Below are 6,220 nucleotides of genomic sequence, written 5' to 3' on the forward strand. Positions count from 1 at the left end.
AAGCCAAACATTATTTATATTAAGAAACAAACCCAACCCTATTCCTGCAGCACAGACAAAGGGAAGTTGTCATGTAGTCCAGTAGTTGCAGAACTGAAGTGCTTTGCTTGGGCTATGAAACAACTCTAGGCAAAACAGGGATAAGATTTCATTGTAAAGGGACTTCTTTTTTTTCCCCCCACTTACAGCGCTGCAGGTTGGTATTTCATCCAGCAGGGAGAAGGATCTGAACTGTTATAAGAAGCCAAAAGAGTGGACCCTCAGTCGCCATCATCTTTCCAGCACAAGCAACAATTTATATTTTTTTTTTCTACCACTGAAACAATTCACAGGAAAATGATCATCAGAATGAGAATTGTTAACTGATTAGATTATTGTTGGCATTCAGTACAAGAACACAGCCAAGTGCTCAAGGGTAAGTATTATTTTCATCTGGTGATGAAGCTAAGAAGGGATTCTGCACCCAATTCCCTGTGCATTAATGATCTGAAGATATTTGGGCTGGGTTGCATTGTTTTCCCCTTTCTTTCAAAGGGAGCCACAGAGCTCTCTGCTGCCAAGAAATGTTATTTAAGAATATGAGTTTCTTTTGTAAAGGGAAAGGCATAATTAGATGTTAAGAGCTGATTATTGTATTGTTCTCCACACAGTTTTGCAAGAGGAACTACATTTGAAGAAAGAAGAGAAAGTATGCATTGTGCTTGGAAAGTGAGAGGTATCTGGCTTAAATGTTCTTTTTCTCCATATCTGAAAACTTTTCAGAAGAGATGAGAAGTAAACCAACTTGCCACTGCACTCTAGAAATACAGCTTTTGCTGCAAGCAGCCCACTTTTTTACAGTACCTGTTGGTGGAACCTGGCATTAGAGTTTGCACTTGGAGCACCAACAAGACCTCCAATCTCTTCAAAAAGAACCACTTGAAACAGAAAACTCTCTCTATATATTTTTAAGGGCTTGAAACAAGCTAAACTTCAATCTGCAGACTTCTTTTTACTACTCCATCCCCAGGGAGCAGTTGTACCTCATGCTCCTCCCTTAGGACTCAAAATCAAAATATTTCTTTTTCTGTCAGGCCGCTCACACTGAGAATTCTGTAAGCTGTAAGCCTGGACAAGTATATATTTAGCTTATTCAAACTCAGTAACAGACTAAGCTTAGGTATGAAGCCATGTTGCACCTAGGAAAGACCTGGGCTACAAGAAACATCTACTAAGTACTTCTCTATTTTGTGCCATACCACAGAGGACATACACTGTTCCAGATTCTATCCCCCCAAGATATTTGAAATAAAGTTGTCAAACCTCTTGTTCTCTGGAGGCTCCTGGAACAGCTCAGAGCAGATTGGTCAACCACCACAGGCCTTCAGCTGCTGCCAGCTTCCATTTGTTTTTCAGCAGCATCTGTGAGAGAATAAACAACTGATGTGAGCACTCGCTTCTTTATTACTCTTCTCACCAAGTGAGAAGTGCTTCAGTCCTGCTTAACACCTCCTCAAAGCTCTTTCTGCTGCTATTTCTTCATCCTCAGGATCCACTATATGTCTAGGTTATAGAGTTAATCTGAAACACGGCTCAACTCCCAGACAAAAAAAAAGCCATTAAGCTATCTATACATTAAAAGCTCTTGGTGACCTGGCCACCCAGCAGGACCTCAACCCTGCACCAACCTGTTCCTCCTTTATTTATGGAGCCTACGCAAGTTGTGATGAGATGGGAAGTACTGTAGCTTTAAAGAATAACAATACTTCTTTCAAGTTCCAAGAATTTTACCCTCTTTCTGTGGGAAAGAGAGTAGAGAATCTAGCTAGAACTACCGACCTATTCTACCCCACTCACTGTATCTTTATCATGTTCCAATACTTCTAAAGTTATATCATTACTTAAGTCTTTAAGGCCTATTTTAAAGATCATTAAGTGATTTTTTCCTATTGCTCCTATCAGAATTTTGCTTCAAAACTTCCCAGATGTCATACTAAAAAGTTCAAATTCTCAAAACATAGGGGCATATAAAAGACAAACAACACTGCAATATTTTAAGTCCATTTTACATTGCTACCTGTAAACCGCACACCAAAGAACCTAACTATCTATATCTAAGATACATAAGTGAGAATAAAGAAGGGAAATGTAGTAAGAACACCTCAGCCCCCTTATACTAAGCAAAATAGCTCCTACAGCCCACAATCATCTTTTTACAGGATCACAGAATGGCCAGGGTTGGAAGGATCCTCAAGGATCATGAATCTCCAACCCCCCAGCCCTTTGCCCTGCCCATTTTTTTTTTTTCTACGAGCTTCACCTGGCTGAAAGAAAAAAAAAAATAACTCCTTGCATACAGGAAATAAAGTGGTCTCATAATTAATGACACTCTGTGAAAAACTGACTTCTTCATGACTAGAGAAGTTCTTGGAGCCAAAGCCAGTGCTGGAGCCACCCCCTGACTTGGGGACAGGTGTTGCAATTCTTTTTAAATCTGCAGCAACAGCCTCTAGCTGTATCACAATTAACACTCTCCATGTGCCAAAGTGTAACGAACTTGTGTGTTCTCTCTGGACCTGCTTGCAGCCCAAGGTGAGAACTAATGAATTGTCAGGGCTGTGGGAAGAAGACAAGGACGTGGAGGCAGAGAGGAAAGAATAAAAATGCAAACATCTGTGTTCAGAGGACAAATCTGCTCTCTCTCAGGTTATGCAGACACTTTGTAAGGCTTTGGCAACTGAGCCACCTCTTTCCCTGCGATCACTCTTTAGTTAGGCCCAAACCCAAAGCAGTTTTTGTAGAAGACTTTGTTTGAACACATCCCTTCAGTTTATTGTTTGCTTTTTTTTTTCTTCCTTCCTTCTATGCATCTTCATCCTTCATGGTTGATTTAGATTATGATGTAAACTAACCGAACGTGACACAGCTGCTCTCCTCAATAACTAAGGAGATGCCGGCTGCCACTCACCCTGGCATGTTGGTGGTTCACAGCAGGGCATACTGGGCTGATGGGGGCCCTCTTTTTTGGCATCTGTCTGTACCATTTTCATGCAGTTCGCTGAAACAAAACCAATGATGTTAACAGCATATGGGCAGCCAGAAAAGGGGTCACTTACCTTATTTGCCAACAAAGTAAAGGACAAGGCCCAGTGGAACAGCAGTATATTGAGAAGAGCTGGCGGCACAGCGGCAGAGGAGGAAACCAGGAAGGATCCCAGAAGTCACCTCTGCCCATACGTCCCTTTCCTTCAAAGTCTTTAGTTGATGAGGTCTATACAGGCTCTTTGGTTGTAAGTTCTATGAGTTTGGAAAGCTGAGCTGCCTCTGCTAAAGCAAACCAAACACATCTGGTCAGGGCGAGCATCCCACCTAATGCAAAGGTCTACTGCAAAGTTTGCTAAAGCTGACAAAGATTTTGTTGACAATCAAATCTGTGTAATGGCTAACAAAAAATAAATCATTTCCATCTGCATACGCTCTGATTAATAAAGGCCTGACATTAGAGGAGCCAAAAACCTGTCAAGGATCTGATCTAATTGCATATCTAACCTGACCAGAAGTTAAGAATAATTGGAAATCTCTCAAGTAGATTTTCTTCGTAACTCAGCAGGACAAGCCACACACCAACAGCTTGCACAACCCAACTTCTGCAAACAAAAGCAGTGAGGATAATTTTGGAGAAGACCCCAAGTATTCACATTTACAGATGAGCTCTCTCTGTTCACTGCCAAAAAAAAAAAATTAGGAACTTGTTTCTGCCGTGGAGTACCTGTAGGTGTAAAGTTACAGTACTGGGCATGTTTTAACAGATAGCCTGAGCTGAAATAAAGAACTTGAGGAAGGTGGTTAGTGGAGAAAAATAGCTCTAAATAGAATGGTGTCTGCAGAAACCCGGGATGACAAATCTACTGCTGTATGAAAACATATGTATATGGCATTGTGAATTTAAGAGGTGCCTCACATAGCACATATAGTTCAAGTATTTATTATGACTCCGACCCATGAAAAATGTTCCCCTTTTTGTTAGCCATTTTTTGCTTGCGAAATTAAATTCACTGTATGTCTATACTTAATATGGAAATATCCTACAAAATATTATCTATCCTTCTATATCTATGTTAATGCTTATTTAAGTTTCTGCTCTCTTCCATGCCTATCTCTTCTGGTTTCTGTGAACACACATATGTGTACAAAACCCTCGATTTTAGGAGTTCACTGCTTCCTGAGATTGTGTGGGATTATAACCTTAGAGACTGCTAGTTTTACTAGACAGTTTTGCCAATATCTTTACATTTTAAAAAATATTTTGCTTGTTGTGTGGTTCTTATAAAGTTCATATTAAAAGAGGGGAGGGAATTTAATTTTACAGTATGACCCCATTAAAAAATCACAGACTTTTTATATTTTGTCACTTATATCAGGAATATACATTAAAAATATATTCTCTAAAACTGCATGTCTTGGTCTGTGACAAAATTGCAGTACCTCTTGATTGAGTAAAATGCTTAACAAATACCTTGAGCGTTTTAAAGAAAATAAACACAATTACATCTAAGTATGAAAAGTAAAAATGTTGTAAATAAGGGAGTTGCTTTTTTTGTTGTTGTTGCTGTTGTTGGTTTTCTTTTTCCTTACAGCTTAAAGCTCCAATTTCTAACTTAGATGCATAGAGATTTTTTTTTTGTCAGCTTCAGCGCAGAGAAACATTAAAATTCATCTCACCCCAAACCTTTGTCGGGAAAAAAAGATGTTAAATATCAGCAAATGGATCTGATAAGCTGCAGACTATTTCTGCTGTCAGAGAATGACTGTAGGACAAAAACACATGTTCAGGATTTGACATCCCTTGGCATCTTGTAAATAGCCTGCATGAATCCACACCTAAAAACTGCCAACACAAGCAAAATTGTGCCCAAGTTTCTTGTAAGTTAAGCAAGCAAAGCAGAGACGTGAAACGTGGTTGGATTGAATATAGGAACCTAAAGACCCCCAAAACTGACCTTGAGATCATTTTAGCGAAAGATCTTCTCTGCACTTTTGCAGCGCCAGCCTGATTTCTTCTTTATAAAGGGCTCTGTCATTTGTGTGTGTGTGTGTATGTGAGTGTGCTGCAGGACTGTGTAGTAAACACAGGGAAGGAAAAAAAAAAAAAGAAAGAAAGAATTTTCCATAGACGAATAAGAAGGAAAAAGATCTGCTGAGTAATACAAAATAGAACCTTCTTTTTTGGAAGGTTTCATTCCTTAAATGAAATGTGAAGTAATCCCTTGGCCTGGATTTCTAACGCTTCAACTCCACCCCCTCACTGAAAGAAAAAAAAAGGTTTTTTTGTGGTTTGTCATTCAGGGGAGATCGCTGTCTGGATTGCATTTTTGTTTCTTTTTCCTGCTTTCTTTTTCTTCCATTCCTGTTAAAAATTGTATGAAGAAATGATATTTATGAAGAGGAGTTTCAAAAACTGGCTTATTCTTATGCAGCATCAGTGTTTGTGCTACCAGACATGGGAAGAGATTACTCATACATGTATTTTTTCTTCTCCCAATCTCTCTTTTTCCCCTCGCTCCTTTGTTTGCTTTGTTTGTTTGTTTCAATTTCCAGATACTTTACAGAGATGCTGATCTTCTTTTCTTTTCTTGGACTCAGGCTTGCCCACCATAAGAAGTTTATTGAAGCTGCTGGACTATGCTGTGCAAACTGCAGTCTCCTGATACTCAGTGTAGGGCCATAGGGGAGCAGAAGGCTGGTCTCAGTATCTGTTTGGAGCAGTGGTGCACATGGCTCTCTTCAGCCTAATGATGAAAAGGGAAATGAGATGAGGTCTTCACTACCGAGAAAGGTTACTCAGAAGTCAAGTGCTATGTGCCAGGATGCGATCAGGCTGGGATGAGGAAGGTGATTCTCTCCAAAGGGCATGGAACAGTTGGCAGCCTGCCTCTTTCCCTCCTCTTCCTCTGAAGCACCCTGGAGTCAGGATGCAGCCTTTAATGACTCAGTAGTCTGCTTGGCTGTGGCAGATCTTGCATTTCTGGAGAGAATCAATATAAACACTTTCTTTTGTCTTTCCTTTATTTTTTTTCCCTTTTACTCATTGTACTGCCTCCTATTTCACTGTCTGCTGTCTATCCCCAGTGCCTAAGGAAGCTGTGATCCATAATTACCGGTGCCTGGTGCTGCACAGCCTGCAACAAATTTGCTCAGTATAAAAAATAATATGCAAAAAGGTTTTTTCTTTTTCTTTCTT

At 39.9% G+C, this 6,220-nt stretch overlaps 1 long non-coding RNA gene across 1 annotated transcript in view; it reads right to left on the reverse strand.

The window, feature by feature from the left end:
- LOC104912863 overlaps positions 1–6,204 on the reverse strand; it is a 57,814-nt gene extending 51,610 nt beyond the window's left edge. Inside the window, exons 1-3 of the long non-coding RNA XR_794959.3 lie at positions 4,980–6,204; positions 3,096–3,306; positions 1,303–1,401 (exon numbers count right to left, since the gene is read on the reverse strand). This is a non-coding gene — a long non-coding RNA (uncharacterized LOC104912863). The remainder of the gene's footprint in view (positions 1–1,302; positions 1,402–3,095; positions 3,307–4,979) is intronic.
- Positions 6,205–6,220: the final 16 nt, after the last annotated feature.

This window comes from Meleagris gallopavo, chromosome 12, assembly GCF_000146605.3.
Source record: "Meleagris gallopavo isolate NT-WF06-2002-E0010 breed Aviagen turkey brand Nicholas breeding stock chromosome 12, Turkey_5.1, whole genome shotgun sequence".
Taxonomy (NCBI): domain Eukaryota; kingdom Metazoa; phylum Chordata; class Aves; order Galliformes; family Phasianidae; genus Meleagris; species Meleagris gallopavo.